The sequence below is a fragment of the Tasmannia lanceolata genome, unplaced genomic scaffold (genome assembly GCF_043159265.1).
Source record: "Tasmannia lanceolata isolate RefF3 unplaced genomic scaffold, GAP_Taslan_0.1 ptg000003l, whole genome shotgun sequence".
Classification (NCBI taxonomy): domain Eukaryota; kingdom Viridiplantae; phylum Streptophyta; class Magnoliopsida; order Canellales; family Winteraceae; genus Tasmannia; species Tasmannia lanceolata.
In genome coordinates this window covers 44880692-44900242 of record NW_027518680.1, presented here as the reverse complement: position 1 = coordinate 44900242, position 19551 = coordinate 44880692, and the positions used below count along the sequence as shown (strand labels likewise).

The following is a 19551-nucleotide window of genomic DNA, read 5'->3' as shown; positions in this document are numbered from 1 at the left end:
GAAAGTGCATTTGACATAAAATCAAGATGACTCTAAATACATTCTAAAAATGAATACCATGAGTTTTCTTAGAATGTATCGCTCTTTTGCACTTCCTAGGACTTCTTCAACTTGAGAGTGAACTTCTTGACTTTGTTTGGCTCTTGTGACTCTCCAATCTTCAATGCATGTTGAAAGGTGCATGAGGTGTCACCAATGGCTAGTTCAACTCCAAGCTCCTTCTTAACACTTGCTAGGAACTTTTGGGATCTTTAAATTTGAGCTTCTTGACTTGAACATCTTCAAATGAGGATGTCTTCACTGTAGGTGCAGGCTCTTTATTTCTTTACTTCTTGATCCACAAGTCATGTGTTGAAATTAGTTGTGTAATGTCGATTATGACATGAAAATCCTGTATATAACACAATACATCAAAGCAACACATTAGTTCATAAATGCTAATCAATTTGGTTTGCTAACATCAAAACAAGAAGGTAAGGTGAATGATTAACCCACGGGAACCCTTGGGCTTACATTCTCCCCCTTTTTTATGATGGCCAACAAATTGATTAGGGAGGTAGAAGATATCAAACAAATAGATGAATTAGCATGATATGATATAAATAATAGAGCAATACTCCCCCTCACTATATGCACATGTGTAAAATGATAATGTAAAGCATATGGTGCATATACAATTGGACTACTTAATCAATTCCCAAAACTCTCCCCCTTTTGGCAGCAGCAAAAAGGTAGGGATATGCAAGTGAAAGCGCAAGTGGGGTGTCAAGATGAATGATAGCTTATGTAAGCTATATATAGCGTATATGATATGACATATAAGCTCTCATGATGCTTATCAAAGTAGAAAACAAAAGTGAAATGCATTGATAAGCCTAATCAAACATAAACATGTGAAATGACAGTGTAAAACACTTCTATGTTTGGTATAGATGAAGAATATATACTACACATTACTTCTGTAGCCCATGAATCTACTAATGATATGACATTTTCACTCATATAATGCTTATCATAAAGATTTGCAGGAAAAAATCAAGTACAGTGCATGATAAGCAGTTTTTTTATTTTGATCTACGATTTTGCAAGTTTAGCACAAGTATAGGGCAATAAACCATGTGAGCACATCACAACGGTCTATATAAACATGAATAAGAAACCATTTTGCTCTTCCCCTATGAATTTGTCAGAGGCCCTATGTGAAGCCTATGTGATAGGGCATGACAGGACACTATGATGGCAAAGGTGAATGATTTGAACACTTGGGATCCATTAGCAACTTTTTAAGCATGTAAGTATCTACCTAAGCAAGGACATACTTAGATCTATGATACAACCATTTAGGTTCACTAGTTACTTCATGAGGGAATCTCTGGACAGTAAGCAGATAAGTCTCTTCCAGAGCATGGATATGCTCTGAACTATAATATAACTTTTAGAGATCTTAAGTTGCTTACTCTTAGAGATTTACACATATGAAAATGTAAGCTCCCCCCTGACTATGTTCATCCAGTCTAAATGTGAGTTCCAAGCACATAGGCCCTTGATTCAAAATCACCTTAACCATTCAAAATTTTTGCTCCATTTGAATTCGAATGGATGATTATTAGACTAAAGATATGACAATGAAGAGAGTATAGTCTAATAAGCATATGGATAAGAGAATGAAACCAATGAGGTACACATCCATTGCAACAAAAGATCATGTATATATATATATATATAGAGAGAGAGAGAGAGCGAAAACGGTTTCTACACACAAGTGTAGATAAGTTATCTACACACTAGCTTAAAATACAGTGGAGCGCATATTGTTTGGGTGATCCAAACCATGCATTTGATTGGCCCTCAAATAGATAGGGTGTCCACAAAAAATCAGCTCCATAGGATCATCCCAACCCTACGATTTGTGGAGTTAAAATGGACGTGTATAAACTTTCACAAATCTATCCATTTTTTGCCTCCATGGTTCGAAGGGTTAGGATGATCCTATGGAGCTGAATTTTTGTGGACACCCTATTTATGTGAGGGCCAATCAAATGAATGGTTTCGATCACCCAAACAATGTGGGCCTCCACTGTATTTTAAGCTAGTGTGTAGATAACTTATCTACACTTGCGTGTAGAAACTGTTTTCTCATATCTATATACTATATAGCAGAAGAGAAAATGAGAGAATTATTTGAATTTCTCTCAAAATTCTATGAGAATTACACATCACTTTTTTTTACTTTTTTTAACAAAGGCACCTTCAACGCACATATTTTCAATCCTACCCCCTCCTTTATGCTTTTTAACAAAGGCACCCATTAAAGCCACATAATTTCAATCCTACCCCCCTCCTTTATGCTTTTTTAATTATGAAAACCTCTATAGATTGGAGGGATAGGATCAACCTATGGAAATGATTTTACGGCCACAACCTATTGATGTTGTGTTCTATCACATGGACGGTTTGGATCAACTTATGATGTGGTCCGTATAGTTCTTTGTCGGCCCGTGCATTTCACAGGGTTTTTTACTAGTGTGTGTGTGTGTGTGTGTGTATATATATATATATATATATATATATATATATATATATATATATATAACAACTATAATGCTCCATATACATGAGCAAATGACGGAAGATTGATACCATATTTCAATTAATATCTCTTGAAATGATAAAAGTGGTATTTGAAAATCTCTCGAAAGAAGTAAAATTGAACTTCGCATTCTTCTATCCGGAACTCTTCTACTGATGAATGTTTAGAAGAGCTTAGATCAATGCTTGACCATTTCTTCCATGTAAGAGTGGCATCTTTACAAATCTTCCCGGATTGAGAGATTGGGTACTTGTTTTAAATCCTCTATCTCATCAAAATGTCATCTTTGAGAGGAATTATGAAATGCACATGCCAGCCTATAGTCATGCATTATCAATTTTCTTAGTCTATGTTCATCCTTCACTGTGGAAAGAATGTCGAGTTGGACAAAGAAAAATTGTGTACATCTACTATCTTATTACATCTAGCATGACGGAGGGAGACAAGTACCGTAGACAAGCTGTGAATGACCAATTATCTGAATTGGTCTTTTCTTCTACAGACAAGCCTGCTGATGAGCAAATCAATCTACTGAAGTTCTTCAGGCCATCAGCTCTCCCCTTAAGTATTTGTCATAGCCTTTGGTAAATCCTATAATGTAAGGCATGGCAATACATAGTGGCTATAGATATGAATGTTAATGTACAGCCACAAGATCTTATCATGATAAGGATATCTTTATCTTAAAAAACACATGATAAGAAACAACTTCATAGGCAATGATACGATCAATTTAAGCACTATCCTATGAAGGAGAGTTCTAGAGAGTTTTGAGACTCTAGAACAAGATACTTATCATTAGAAATGATGAAATCACATGAGTTCATCCAAGATAAGTATAAAGCCTACAAGGATATGACATTAAGGGTCAGGCCAAAGGAACTTGACATACATGAGAGATAATCTCAACATGAAGGCATAAGTCAAGACCCAAACTACAACACATATGGAGCAATGGGGCTCCACATGAGTGTACTTATCATATGTGATGCAGTATACACATCAAACATCATATGATAAGATGGATGGACAGACAATACACATGTATAGCTCCCCCTTTGTGAGTGACTCATACAAATTATGAATCCAAAGGGCTGTCCAACTCAAGCACCAAGGGATTTAGAGGTGAATGATTTACAATCAACCCTTGGGCTACAAATGCATGATTGCTAGGAGTAATCAAGTCATACCAAAAGAAATGACAGCCTAGCAGACCATGCTCCCCTAACTAGGCACATATGGCTAATCATGGTGAAGATGTTGGCTAGACGCCAAAGTGATTTGATATTTTAATTAAAGAGATGAGTGTTCACTCTCCAACTTACTAGGTAGGAGGACTAAGAGTACAAATTGAGTAGCGGACGTCCAACTGTGAACCTGGGGTGGCAATGTAAAGTTTCAAACAAAGCCAAATGAAGAGAAGGATGGGGAAGCCTGTAAACTGACGGGCGGGATTTTCTCGGACTTTGTCTAATCCATTCAAAGTTTCGGCTAGGATGATAGATACTGGATTGGCTTTCTCAGGAACCTGATCCAGTATACTAAGAATATGAAAGGAAGCTTCACCGGAACTTTGCCTTTTGAGATATTTGGCGTAGACGCAAAACAAGAGAGCCTTGTGTCGAGCCGTCTGGTAAGCAAGATCTCTTATATCTCGAACGGGATAAAAGATCTTAATGAGCTGGTTGACGAGAATTCCTTCTGAAGTCATGAAGTCTGAAGGGTCTTGCCCTTGGACATAGAAAAGTCGCTTGACTTGTTGCACATAACCTGGCCTGATGATAGGCCTGACAGAGGGTCCTTCCTCTGGTACCCCGAGCAAGGTACAAAATTCCTCATAGGTGGGACAGATTTCTTCCAATCCGAATCGAAAGACATGGTTGTCTTTATCTCAGCATTGAGCAGCTGCTCTGAGGAGACTCCAATCGACCTGAATGGAGGGAAGGAAAGGAAAGAACTGATCGAAAGGATTGGTAAACCATCGGCTAATGTCAAAACTTTCGATGGAGTAGAAGTTGTGGCTCCAATCATTCAATTCCTCCTGGTGGTCCATGATCTATCTACACGGAAGAAAGAGTAAAAAACACGGTAAAACAATCGGTAAAACATTTGTTTTTGGTAGTTTTTTTTTGTAATTTTTACAAATTTAGGATGGATCCTGGACAAGCGAGAAGTTGAGAGCAAAGTCTGGCCCTGCAGTTTGAGAATTGGGAGGACACCTCTAGAAAGATTAGAGTTGAGATAAAGACCTAACCCTGATTTTGAGATGACAACTGGACAGAGGTCCGACACTTTGATTATGACAAAGGTTTAGGGGGGTATATCTTCTCATGAGAAAACATATTCATTTGGACGGAGCCCTGATGCTTTGACTATGAAAAATGGTCGGGATAAGATTGTCTTCAAAAGTGAAGACAACATGACCTGAGTATGGCTTGAATTGAGATCATGACATTGGTCAGAAAAAGGGGCTATCTTCCCAGAGGAAAATAGAGACAATTTGGGCAGAGTTCTGCCACTCTTTGACCATAACGGTTGGTCGGAATGAGTCTAACCTTTCAGAAAGACTGACTTGGATTGAGCGGAGCTCGGGTACTATGACCATAACAATGGTCATGACAAGATTATCTTCGTACAAGAAGAAGAGTTGATTTGGACAGAGCTCCGCCGCTTTTGACCATTACAGAGGTCGGGGAAGGTCTATCCCTGTGTGAGAAGACAGCTTGAAAGAGGGTTTGACCGAGGTGGTCGGGACAAGTCTAGGGAAAGATAGACTTATGTGAGCAAAGCTTCACCATCTTGACTATAATGATAGTGAGGACGGATCGAGACACAAAAAAGCAGTAGAACATGGCGAGGCTGAGACCAAGACGATTTGGATAGGAAGATGATTGAGGGGTTACAATTTCAAAGAGAAATAACAACTTTTTCAAGATGGGACCAGAATGAGGGTCTTTTGGTTAAGCGTGTTAACCGCAAGACGAACATCCTTCTAGGGTACAATGGTTGCTTATCCAAGGAATGTAATGATATAGGTTTGCAAACATGACTCTAGACAAAGCTAAAGGTTATGAAATAACCTCTAATCTTGGGTGAAATGAGTTGTGACCGTTTGTGCATCGGGCTAGGGTAATGACATCCCAGCAAGAAATGGCAATTCGGGGACACCTTTCTAGACTCGCTTGACATGCCCGAGGTGGGCCAGAGGTTTAGTGTATTCTTATTTTGGGAAGACGCTCACATCTCTCGACAGTAACTGGTTTTGGCGTTTCCTAACTCTAAGCTGAGCATGCCCTATGCGTTGCCTAACTCTAAACTGAGCATGCCCTTGCCGAAGTGATTAAACAACCCTTGCCAGGTGTTCCCCAGCGCGGCGGGAAGTTTAATACATCATTGTTTTAACGCCACCACAAGGGCGACGTGCAAAAAGGTGGTGCTTTCTCATCAAAATGGAGGCGAGACCAGCAGCATCCGGGTGATGAAATCCCAAATGTTACAGAATCCGTTCCAAGAGCTAGTCAGTCCCGAGAGTAATAGGTATGCAAAATATGGTGTGTGCATGTGTTTGCATAAAAGTAAATATGTAAGGCTAGGTGCCTCCTGGGGCATTTTTGCTCAATTGGCGGCAATTTTGAGCATTGGCTCTTGCAATCACTGCAGAACAAGCATATGGTACTGGAAAGTAAATCTAACACTTGTTTTATTTCGCACGTCAGGTGCATCCACAACTTGCGAAATGTTCGCAACTTGCAGATACGCCTAAAGGCTACATCGGGTTAAGGATAACCGTAATAAAGGGGGGGAAAGTCAAGTTATCTGGTTGAATTTTTTGAAAATGCCAAGTTAAGTCAATTCAGAGTTATAACCTCTTTTTTTCAGTAAGTCTGCTAAAAGAAATTATCATGTCAACTCCCCACCAGAGTCGCCAGTCTGTGGGAGCCGGTTTTTTCCCTCGCGCGCAGGACGGTAGGGGATCACCACATCGGCTTCTAAGGGAGTGTTAGTTTGATCTGCGTTTCTGGCGGACTCGGGGCCGAAATCCTAATTTTGCAAGAAAGAGAAACTCAGAGTCGCCACCTAGGTTAGGGCCTAGGACCCGTGTCTGTTCTTCCAAAGAAATGAGTATCGATACTCGAATTTTGTTGGAAGAACAATAACCAAATGGGTTCTTTTGGTCTGGGCCTAGAACCTTATATTTTGCTCTGTTTGTTAAGGCATGGTCCTTACAGATATTTGGGTATGAGTTATGGTTATATCGGGGAAGGTGTTAGGCACCTGTCTTGCCTGGACGAATCTGGTCTCTTGACTTAGATTGGCATTTTTCGAAGAATTTTAACTTATCTTTTTATCCTTTATTTAGATTATGCTTAATTCTAGGATGTAAATAAAGTGAATTTACAAAAGGTCGAAAATAAGCGGTAGTTATCCCGATTGAGATCGTATGTTGTAGAATGAGTCCCGAAAGATCTCGCAACTGATCACAATCAGGTCAACAAATCTAACGGAAAAGACAGTACGAAAAGTAAGGTAGAGGGATTTATATTATAAATCATAGGCAATGGGATTCGGAGATTTATAATGTCACCACCCCGTACCTTACTCTGTAAAGGAAATTGCAAAAAGTTAAAGAAAGGTAGAGGGATTTATATTATAAGATCCGAGCAATGGGAGCTGGGATCTTATAATGTCACCACCTCGTACCTTACTCTATAAAGAAAATTGCAGAAAGTGAAAGAAAAGTAGAGGAATTTGTATTATAAAATCTGGGCAATGGGAGCCGGGGTCTTATAATGTCACCACCTCGTACCTTACTTTGTAAAAGAAATTACATAAGGCTGTTAAATAAATGTAATTTTACTAAAAGTTGAGGAGAAATAGGCAGTGACTGCACTATTCTATAAGGAGAGGGTTTCGTGATTGCAGAGAAATCGGCGGGTTAACAACGCTGTGTTGACGAAGGGACTTCGGGTATACTGAAATTTCGGTAGAACAACGGCGCTATATTGGAGAAGGGAATTCGGGTTTACCGAGATTTCGGCAGAACAACGGTGCTGTGTTGAAGAAAGGTGTAAGCCCAATGGTTCCCACCTTGGCATTCCCATCTTCTTTTGATGATTCCAATACACAAGTGATTTTATATCACTAATGTGTTTGATTGTCTAAGTTATAGATCATGATTGTATTAAGACAAGATTGCTTGGATTGAGGCCAAGAAGCTCTCATTGGACCACATTCGGAAGGCCAAAGACATCGGAGATCCAAGACGCACGAAGACTTGAAGCATCACAATTGAAGATCGAAGTCGTTTTAGAATGTAAAGATCCAATCCTAGTTTCGGCGTTTAGAGGCATAAATAAAGTAATCTCACACACCCTAAATATTTAAGAGATTGTCCTTGTGGTGTTCCAACACTTATGGAACCCTCATAAACAATCCCAACTTGGTGTAGAGTTGGAAGCCTAAATGAATAAGAAATAGAATTGAAAATCTGCTGGAAATAGGCTTCTCGGAACTCCGAGCTCGGAACTCCGAGAGATTCCTCGGAGCTCCGAGATTTGGACCAGTAACATTTTCCAACTTCTGTTTGTATTCCCGGAACTCCGAGACCACTATTTCGGGAAGAAATTATAGCCGTTGGGGATTTTGCCAGATTTACCACTATGCCCCTCAAACGGTCATATTTGGTTTTTCTATATATATGGGTACTCTAAACTTCCCAATTATCAATCCTAACACTCTAAAAACCTATTGGAATATCCTAAGAGAGAATCAAGCTTGTTTATGCCTCTCATCCTCTAGAATTAGGATTTGGATCATAGGCTCAAATTTGTACATCTTCTTCAAACTTTGTAAACCCTTGTGAGGGATTTTTTGTTTCTTTCTTTCTTTATCAAAACGATTGTATTTGGGTGAGTGTTCGGAGAAGCGGAGCCCACTCTCCGTGGTGAGGATTGCCACCAAGGTTAAAGGCAATTGGAATTGTAATCGGCACCGATCTTCGCCGAAGTTAAGAAGATCAAATAGTGAAGCCATCAACGGGTTTGGTTGGTGGAATGGAGTAGGCCTCACGTTGGAGGACCAAACCACTTTAAATCTCGGGTGCACTCTCTCTTATCTCTTGCTTTATATTTGCATTGCACTTAGGATTTAACTTGTGTGCTTAATTTTTCATTTTTGATCTATTAATCTTCAAATTTGGGTTAGAGTTTTCAAAAGCTTAAAACTTGTTAGTAACTTAAATTCTCCCTCCTCATAAGTTGCCATTAGAATAGTACTCGGGCCTACCCTTGGAATTTCACTTGGTATCAGAGCCTTGGCTCTTAAAAGATTTTATTTTCTTAAAAATCTTTGGTAAATTTTTAAAAAAATTTTAACAAGGGAAAGATCATAAGATATTTGGCAGCTTTCTAATTGTGAAATGGCAAACACAAATGGAACCGGACTTCCAGAAGGCCATTCCACAACGAGACCTCCTTTCTTTGATGGGTCCAACTATGGACATTGGAAGACAAGGATGCGCCTCTATCCTCTTTCGATAGATGTGGAGCTTTGGCATATTGTTGAAAATGGATACACTTTGCCTTCCAAGCCATTTGAAGAATGGAATGTTGTAGAGAAAAGGCATGCAAATTTAAATTACAAAGCTATAAACTCTTTGTTTTGCGCCTTATCTACGGAGGAATTTAATAGAGTAGCTCTTTTTTATTCCGCCAAGGTTATTTGGGATACTCTTGCCGTTACCCATGAGAGAACATCACAAGTCAAGGATTCCAAAATAAACTTGTTAAAGAGCAAATACGAAATGTTTAGAATGGGTCAAAATGAAAGTATTTCTGAAATGTATACCCGATTTTTTAAAATATTAAATGAATTAGCTAATCTTGATAAATCTTATCCTACTGATGAGCTTGTGGGTAAGTTGCTTAGGTCACTTCCTCCACATTGGGATCCAAAGGTCACCGCCATACAAGAATCAAAGGATCTCAAGACGCTAACTATAGAGGAGCTTGTAGGATCTCTTATCACTCATGAGATGCTTCTCCCTAGCCGACAAGAGGAGAAGAAGCCAAAAGAGAAAGAAAAAGAGAGTAGATCCTTAGCACTCAAGGTGAAAGCGGACTCATCTTCCTCAAATGAGGCGGATAGTGATGAAGAAGAAGCTTTGAGAAAATTCAAAAGCTTATGGAGAAAGAAGCACAAAAAGGATAAAAAGAAGAAGAAAGAAGAAAGTGAAGTAGAAGGAGGAATTAGATGCTATAATTGTAAGAAGACGGGACACAAAAGACCGGATTGCCCTCTTCTCAACTCATCTTCCTCGAAGTACAAGGGAAAGAAGAAGGATTGGAAGAAGAACAAGAGTCTGGAATCTCCCCCTTTTTTATGATGACAAGCACAAGAGATTTTCGAATAAAAGCACACATATATTTTCTTACACTAGATTTTTCTCCCCCTTTGGCATCAATAAAAAAGATGGGGTAAAAGAAAATCAAAGGGATAAAATTTTTAATTTTAAGCTCCCCCTTTTTCAAAGAAAAAGACAAACATAGAACTCCCCCTATTTAGAGTTTTTATTCAACACAAGAGGGGATATGTAAATAACCATAAAAAGATATTCAATTTCAAGTGCAAGCCCCTAATCTAAAAACACATATGAAGAGAATCATATGGGGGCTTTGGGAACCTAAGCTTTCTTTGTTCCACCACAATCCCTAATCTTAGATGCACATTGGAATTGGTAGTGACCGTTGATTCCACAATAATGGCGTCTAACATGAGGGTTAGATAGACTAGTCCTATCATATAATACATGATTAGGTCTATGACTAGCCTTCTTCAAGATTATGTCAATAATTTTATCACCATTTAGGAATCCATGGAAACATAATCTTAACCTTTCATTTTCATTATGAAGATGGGTTATTTGATTTAGAAAATCATTAGTGTCATCTTTATAAGATTTGGAAGAGCTTGCCACATTATGAAATTGTACTAATTGGCAAGATTTCTCATCCAAAATACCCTTAAGGGTTTCAATCTCAAGTTTAAAATTTTCAATTTGTGCTTGAGATTTAAATATGGAAAAAGATGACTCATGTTTCAAAACATCAAGTTCATTTTCTAATTTTGAAATAGATTTTTTAAGAACTTTATTTTTTGAAATTTGAGAATGCAAGGTAATGCACAATTCATCATAAGATATGTTTCCACTATCACTACTTGATGAATTACAAGAGGGGTTAGAATTTACCTCATCTTCATGGGTGAGTGCCATGAAACAAAGATCATCCTTATTAGCTTCCCCTTCACTTGAGCTTTTTCCCGAAGTGCTAGAAGCATCCCAGGCGGCTACAAGACCCTTGTTCTTCTTCCAATCCTTCTTCTTTCTCTTGTACTTCGAGCAAGATGAGTTGAGAAGAGGGCAATCCGGTCTTTTGTGTTCCGTCTTCTTACAATTATAGCATCTAATTCCTCCTTCTACTTCACTTTCTTCTTTCTTCTTCTTTTTATCCTTTTTGTGCTTCTTTCTCCATAAGCTTTTTAATTTTCTCAAAGCTTCTTCTTCATCACTATCCGCCTCATTTGAGGAAGATGAGTCCACTTGCACCTTGAGTGCTAAGGATCTACTCTTTTTTTCTTTCTCTTTTGGCTTCTTCTCCTCTTGTCGGCTAGTGAGAAGCATCTCATGAGTGATAAGAGATCCTACAAGCTCCTCTATAGTTAGCGTCTTGAGATCCTTTGATTCTTGTACGGCGGTGACCTTTGGATCCCAATGTGGACGAAGTGACCTAAGCAACTTACCCACAAGCTCATCAGTAGGATAAGATTTACCAAGATTATCTAATTCATTTGATATTTTAGAAAATCGGGTATACATTTCGGAAATACTTTCATTTTGACCCATTCTAAACATTTCATATTTGCTCTTTAACAAGTTTATTTTGGAATCCTTTACTTGTGATGTTCCCTCATGGGTAACGGCAAGAGTATCCCAAATAACCTTGGCGGAATCAAAACGAGCTACTCTATTAAACTCCTTCGTAGATAAGGCGCAAAACAAAGAGTTTATAGCTTTGTAATTTAAATTTGCATGCCTTTTCTCTACAACATTTCATTCTTCAAATGGCTTGGAAGGCAAAGTGTATCAATTTTCAACAATATGCCAAAGCTCCACATCTATCGAAAAAAGATAGATGCGCATCCTTGTCTTCCAATGTCCATAGTTGGACCCATCAAAGAAAGGAGGTCTAGTTGTGGAATGGCCTTCCGGAAGTCCGGTTCCATTTGTGTTTGCCATTTCACAATTATAAAGTTGCCAACGATCTTATGATCTTTCCCTTGTTAAAATTAAAAAAAAATTTACCAAAGATTTTTAAGAAAATAAAATCTTTTAAGAGCCAAGGCTCTAATACCAAGTGAAATTCCAAGGGTAGGCCCGAGTACTATTCTAATGGCAACTTATGAGGAGGTAGAGTTTAGGTTACTAACAAGTTTTAAGCTTTTGAATCGGTACCAATCTTCGCCGAAGTTAAGAAGATCAAATAGTGAAGCCATCAACGGATTTGGTTGGTGGAGTGGAGTAGGCCTCACGTTGGAGGACCGAACCAGTTTAAATCTCGGGTGCACTCTCTCTTATATCTTGCTTTATATTTGCATTGCACTTAGGATTTAACTTGTGTGCTTGATTTTTATTTTTGATCTCTTAATCTTAAAATTTGGGTTAGAGTTTTCAAAAGCTTAAAACTTGTTAGTAACCTAAATTCTCCCTCCTCATAAGTTGCCATTAGAATAGTACTCGGGCCTACCCTTGGAATTTCAAAAGGACTTCGGGTTTGCCAAGATTTCGGTAGAACAATAGTGCTGTTTGAAGGATGTCGCTTCGAACCTTCAAACCTTCGGTAGAATGCCAACGCCCGTTGTGAGCTACCTAGAGTTTCTCTACTTTCTCTCTTCTAAAAGCAAACAAACTAAGATTTTTTTCTGATTTCATAAGGGTATTTGGGCTGGAAATACACGGAAGGGGGTGTATACACCAAAAGGGGGGTATAAAAAACCAAAAAGGGGGGGGGGGAAGAGAGAGAGAGATCCTATATTTTACTCTTACCCCCTCCCCTATTTATAGGTTTGACGAGGGTAAAAAATGGTCATTTAGACCAAATTTCGCCAAGTTGAAATTTGGTGTCACCCAGGTGACATCATCTCTCGAAAGGCACGATGTTTCATCTTTTCCCCATTGTGATTTTTCGTCTTTTTATCGGTGGGTTTCTAATATCCGTAACTCCTCCGATGGAATTCCGATTCGAACACGGTCAGATCCGTAGGATTCCTCATTCTGAGGAGTTTCCAATGAACCTAATATCGCTTGCCTTTGGGGAAACGAAGTGTCCTTTGGGTGAAAACGGAAGCTTTCGACCCAAAGTTAACTTTCCGATTGAAATGCCGTGTGAAAAACGGGCTTACCGGTTTGTGCCGTAAAAGGTAGGTGCTTTGTAAAAATAGGCTTTCGGTTGCCGAAAAGGTAGGTGCTGTGTAAAAACAGGCTTTCCGGTTGTAAAAAATGGCTTTCGAAAATCGTTTCTTTTCAAAACATACCCTAAAGAGAGATTGAGAGAAACCGAAATGGTGCTCTGGGACTCATCATAAGGTTCTTCCTCGTGACACCTATCATTAGTACTGCCTTGACAAAATTGGGTGTCTACAAATATTTATTATAATGTCCGAGACTACTGCCATTCAAATATGTTGTTGCTACAGCACATTGGACATGCAGCTAAGGATGTAACACTTTGCCATCTCATTGTCCTCAAGCCACTTAAACTTTCTATCGTGGTCTGCTTGAGGAGCATAGGGACCAAGTAGTTCAGGATCCTCAGTGGTAAGAACCCATTAAACTTTAGCGGCTGTGAGCACTAGCATTAGGTTCATTTTCCAATCGAAGTAATTTCGACCATTTAACGTATTTTCTTCTAGGATCTAAGCTAATGGGTTGAATGAAGCCATGGTATCTACGCGCAAAGGAAAGAGGCATAATTAGTAAAACTACCATTTTAGTTAATTTCATGACATATCCATTGGATCTGGGATTTTGATCTATGATGGAACCGCCCATTGCACGTCTCCTTCACGAGCCCCTCAACCTCGTGAATCAAGAGAAATATAATTTCTCCAATGGGTATCGAAAACTTATTCAACAACTTTGAATAAGTGGATTCATCTAATCCTTTAAGATCTGATTTATGTTTTGCCTCCAAGCATTGCACTATGTATATCCTTTGGGCGTTAATACCCTTTGCTTGGTTAAGTTATACCCACCGCTTGGGAAAGCTATGCAATCTACAATAGCTTCTTCTTTGACATGTGACTAATGTATCTTGCACATTCTCTTTATCAAGAAATAAGATCGGCTTCTGCTTTGGCATGTGACTGTCCTATTTCCTAGACTAGCCAACGGTTAGATGGCTATGGAAGGCCACGAGGTCTTGTCGTTTCAACTTAACCCCGTTTATTAACTTAACATTATTAAGAGGGTTATCTAATGTGGGATTTACAATCACCATTGTGTATATTTGATTAGGCATCCATTGCACAAAAGTAAAACAAACATAGCAAACCAAACCATGCCATCCATCACATGAAAAGCAAACAAACAAACCATGGAAATAAAAAACCACACAATCCATGAAACCCAATGTGGGACCCGATCCCGCGAGAGGGGTGGGGCGCGAGCCGCCAGGCCCTCTCTTGGTCTCTCGTACCCACGCGATTGGCGTGTGCATTTTAATTATTGATTTTAATTCATCTTTTATGTGAACTTGGGATCACTAAGGCAATCCGAATTCCACACAAAAGAGACTGACAGAGTTGCCACCTAGATGTGAGATCTAGGACCCGTAATTAACCAGAAATCTAGACTCGCTACCTGGTTACAAGAATGGAAGGTATGGGGAGTTATCCACCACATGCACCATTCCTGCCCGATAATCAGTCTTCGATTCCAAAAGTTAACTCTTTTAAATTTATTTAAAATGGCTCATTCAACTCTTTGTTAATGTGTGAACTATGTGACATGCATCCTAAGATCTAATTTCAATGCATTTCCTAAATGGGGTGAATGTGAACTTTATTAACCTAAATGCATTCTAATTCTTTTAGCCGTTCACAGTTTAGACTCATGCGGGCCAGGAGTGCATCCTACATGCAACTACATGCCTATGTGCCTATGTGATTGTTTTAAGATTGATGAGATTTGTTTTGAGTTGAATTAGGTTGATTAATTTGAAGTGGAGTGACCTATGCTATATGAACCTAGATTTAATGCAATGGACCTAAGTTACATTCTTAGTATATTTGTGAACTTTGGATTCTAAGAATTCTATTTTGAAAATCTAGAGTATGGTCTCTAAGTTTAGAGCCAAGAATTTTATGATTGAGATTTTTCATCTTAGATGATTATAAGTTCTTAGATTCTTTTAAGACTTTTGAATTCTTTTGAGTTCCAAATTTAACAAACACAACTAATCATGCAAAGAAAGCAACTAGCATACTAAAAAGCAAAACAACTAGCATGTGATTCTAAGCTTACGATAAGAATAATTTAAAGAGATCTAAACATGCAACTAATCATGTAACTAAGTAAAAGAAAATATCTAACACGCAAAAAGGGTTTAAGGAAAAGGAAAGAGTGAATAGGGGAATGGAAGGGATGAAGAAGGGTGTAGGGGAACGAGAAGGATGGAGAAAGGTGCGACTGAACTTGAGATTTGAGATGAGATCTTGGGGTAAAGACTCAGGTTTGGATTTTGGAATTGGGCCTTCGGATTTGGATTTGAATTTAAGCTTTGAAAGAATCATTAAGAAATTGGATTGTGAGGATTCAAGAAGCGAATCTATGAGATAGGCCAAGCGAGATCGGTTTTGAAACCATTGGGTATTTGGCTAGTGGGTTTTAACTTTGGTTTGAACTGGACAAATTGGTTTCGAAAATGGTTGTGATTCGGTTATGCGGAGTATGACTTGGTTAGGAAGTTGGGGACACAACTCGGTTACTCAGTTGAGTCATTGGGTTGCGACTTGATTGGGTTGGAGAATATAAAAAGATGACTCGGTTTGAATTAATTGGGTTCGGCTGGATCCTTACGCACTGCTGGGTTTTGAGAACATTCATGTACATGTGTTGCTGGGCATAAGATATAGCATGGTTCATGTGTTATGGGTATGATGGGGTATAGGGAGGAACTATGCAGAATGAGTCATGAGCATGGTTGATGAGGGATAGTGAAAGTTGGTGGAAGAATGCCATGGAGAGGGGTTGGTTACAAGGTCAGAACCTGGTTGGGCCTTGGTTCAGCCATGAGACCATGATTTTGTTGGGTTGGTTGGTTGGGTCGAGTTCAAGTTGAACTGGGTCAAGTCGGATTGGGTCCAAATGGGTCGGGTTAGATCCAAATGGTCAGGTTGGGGTTGAGTTGGGTCTGGGTAGGACTGGATTGGAATGGGTTGGAAGGGCTGGGAATCGGGTTGGTTTTGGTTGGTCGGGCTGACTCGGTTTGACTCGGATCGACTCGAGTTGAACAAGGGCTGACTCGGTTTGACTCGGATCGACTTGGGTTGAACAAGGGCTGACTCGGTTTGACTCGGATCGACTCGGGTTGAACTTGGGTTGGCTTGGGCTGATCTGTTTGGATCGAGTTGGATTATATTCGGTTGGGTAGAGGTTGACTCAAGTTGGGTCATGCTGGGTTCGGGTTGGGATGTGGCTGAGTGGATGTGAGTAGGGGTTTGGCTATGATTGGCCGAATGGCCATGATTTGGGTGAGGGTTAGATTAGGCCGACTAGGCCATGGGAGGTGGGTTTGGACCAAGCACTAGGGGGGTTTGGGCTAGGGCCGAATGCTAGGGGTTTGGGCTTAGGTGATACGGCTTGCCTAGGATGAAACTAATGGATGTGCATGTATGGGCATGATGGTTATGCAACAGTGGGGATGATGGTACATGGTTCAGTGGGATGATGCTATGGATAGGCTGATGGTGTGAATGAGATGAGAACATGGGCCATGGGATGTAGCATTTAAGATTTATGCCACGGATGAATGGAGTGAAGGGGTGTGAGAATGGGACTATTGGATATGGATAGGCTGTTGGATAGAGATGAGAATATAGGGTGTGTGGTTCGGATGAAAGTTGATGGTTGGGGAGGTGAGGAAATAGCTATGAACGATTGGGATTAATTTAGTCATGGGGATATGATAACATTGCAGAATAGCTAAGAGAGGTGGGATATTGGGTTCCGCCAGGAGAGTTGTGTCGGGTGAGCCGAGTGGGCTGCGGCTTGAGTCAAGGCTGACTGAGCCAGGGGTTGGGGTCAAGGCTGATTAGGCCGTGGGCTTTGGGTTCGGGGTGCCGATGGGGTGCGGCTTGCGGGGCTGAAGCGGGTTAGGAGTGCGGCTTAGGTTGGGTACAGTTTCAAGTTGAACCAGGTTGGGTGGGGTTTGATTAGGTTGGATTGGATTGGACGTAGGTCAGGTTAGGTTGAGTGGGGTTAGGGATTGGATAGAGCGTGGGGCCAGGTTAGACTGGGGGTGAGGTTAGGTTCGGGTCTGGGTAAGGCTCAGGTGGGGTAGGGTGCTGATTGGGCGTGGGTTAGGGTTGTAGCCAAGGAGTGCGGGTTAGTGCTGGATTGGGTTAGGTGCATGGGTGAATTGGGGCTGGATTGTAAGGACATGCATAACACGGTGCATGGGTTTTGGTTCACATAGTGCATGATAATTTTAGAATTAAAAGGGCCATGTTCACAAAGTGTACAGCACATACAGGAGCAAATTATCCACAACATAGGTTCAATTGGGTTATAGGTAAAAAATGAAAAAGAGAGAGAGAGGGGGGGAGAGGATGCATGCAAATTACTTTTAGATCAAAATTAAAGAATTTCTTCTCTTTTAGTTTCTTGAAATCTTATTGAACAAAGACTTCTTTTTTTTCTCTAAGATTTGTGAATTTGGGAGTCTCTCAATCCAAAAATTCTAGTAAATTGAAGAAATTTGTATGCTTCCTCATTTTAGAATAAAAGAAAATCCCAAGTTGGCCTACCTTTTTCGAAGCTTGATGTTGCTCCCCCGTGAGTTTCGAATTCCCTTGTGAAGTCTTTTGGATACGATGCTTCCTTTGATGGTGATTCTCAAGATGATGCCTAGTTGATGTGCAATTTCAACCCAAAACAATCCAAGAAGACGAATGAGGCCAAATAGATGTTTTGGCCGAAATATAAAAAACAAACAAAGAGAGGTGGACTAGAAGAATTTAGAGGGAGATGGAGAGAAGACTGAGAATGGAGTATTGGACGATCTTGATGGGGGATGGAGAGAAGGCTAAGAATGTTTTTTTTTTCTCCCTTATGTGATGGACCAATAAAGGGGGTATTTATAGGTGAAGGTTACCTTGAGTTGCTATGTTGGAGCAATGGTTGAGATTAAAAAGATGGCAATTTAGAAAGGATTAAAAGGATGAGATCAAAGTATCTAGAGAATTCCTTTCCCAAACTTGTGAAACGTATGGGTTAGATGCCCAAAATACATCCCCTTCTATAATAGAAGGAGCTTGTATGGTGGAGATTGTTTGCACAAACTAGGAAGCAAAGGGAAGTAAATAAGATGAGGCCAAGTGTCCCAACAAAATTTTGCAAATAAAGAATTAAATCAAGAACAATTAGAAACGTCCAAAAGAGGAGTGCATGCTGGAAATTTGGCATGATTCCCTACTCAATTAGAATATGACACTTGCCTCTTTTAGTTTTAGGCAATCCTTTTGACTAATAAGCTTGAAACACATGCCTCTTTTCCAAAGTTTGTAAAATTAGCCCAAAATCATTTCAAATCTCTAAACAATAGGGGAGGAGGAAACAAGCCACGTTTTCCCAATCTTGGGAAAACGTGTGGTGAGAGGAGAGAGAGGGTGAGGAAAGAGAACTATCTCGAAAACGGAAAAATGTCGTTTTCCGGAGATTTTGGCATCCGACTCCGATAATTCTTTCACCTTTGAAATCCCTTATTTTTTCTCATTCATTTAAGCCCAATATTGCCATAGAAAACTGTTTTCAGAATTTTCGACCAATGCGAGCCTTCGATCTCCGTTGGTAGATCATTTTTTCAAAGATCGAGCAAATTGGTGGTCCGAACGAACCAACTGATTCGATCAACTTTGGGCCAACGGTTAAAACTATTAAACCATGATATTGACAATAGTTGAGACATTAGAAAGTTTTGATATTGATGATTTAACGGGACAATTTCGACGGATCTCGCTTATCCCGCCTTGATCCGTGACTTTTCATTGGGTTTTTGCTCAATTAAGTGACCCAATGTTTAATCTGAATTTGAGATTAACCTTGATCGATCCTATTTTGACTAAATGATCACAAATTCTTAGTAAGGAAAGACACTCAGGTCAAGATCTGCCCTTGATCTAACGATTTACGAAAATCGGGTCTCGGAATGGAATCAGGTCCCGGGCTGTGAAGTGACCCTAGCTTATTTTGTCCCGATTGATGATCCGTAAAGTCAGATCGAGATATTAATGACCTAAAACATATAAATCCATGATAGAGGGGCTCTCACATGGATTTAACACACTAAATTCACCAATCAGGGTATTTTTCAATTTTTTGGATCTAATCATCTCACCAGGTACATCTCTTTATCATTTTGGTTTTCAGAAAAATTTGAGGATGCATACTTTACCAATGAAATTCCACGAATCAATATATTAGGTTATTGTTGGTTAAAGTGTAGCAAAATGAGGGTGTCTACACCCAATTTGGCATCTTGGATCATAGGGATTCTCCCACTAACCTTATTTGAATAAGGGAATCCCTACAACACCATCTTACCAAATTGAGGGTGAATTATGTGCAACTTTGTTCAACGGCACAAGGGAAACTTCGCTGGCCTCAAAGCGAATTTCCAAAGGAG

The 19551-nt window shown here is 39.7% G+C and overlaps 1 protein-coding gene across 1 annotated transcript in view; it reads right to left on the bottom strand.

Moving 5' to 3' along the window:
* The window catches only part of LOC143854872 (GDSL esterase/lipase At4g26790-like), a 39496-nt gene extending 21527 nt beyond the window's left edge, over positions 1-17969 (bottom strand). The window contains exon 1 of the mRNA XM_077364994.1: positions 17675-17969. The gene's annotated coding sequence lies outside the window, so the exon portion shown is untranslated. The remainder of the gene's footprint in view (positions 1-17674) is intronic.
* Between the last annotated feature and the right edge of the window lie 1582 nt (positions 17970-19551).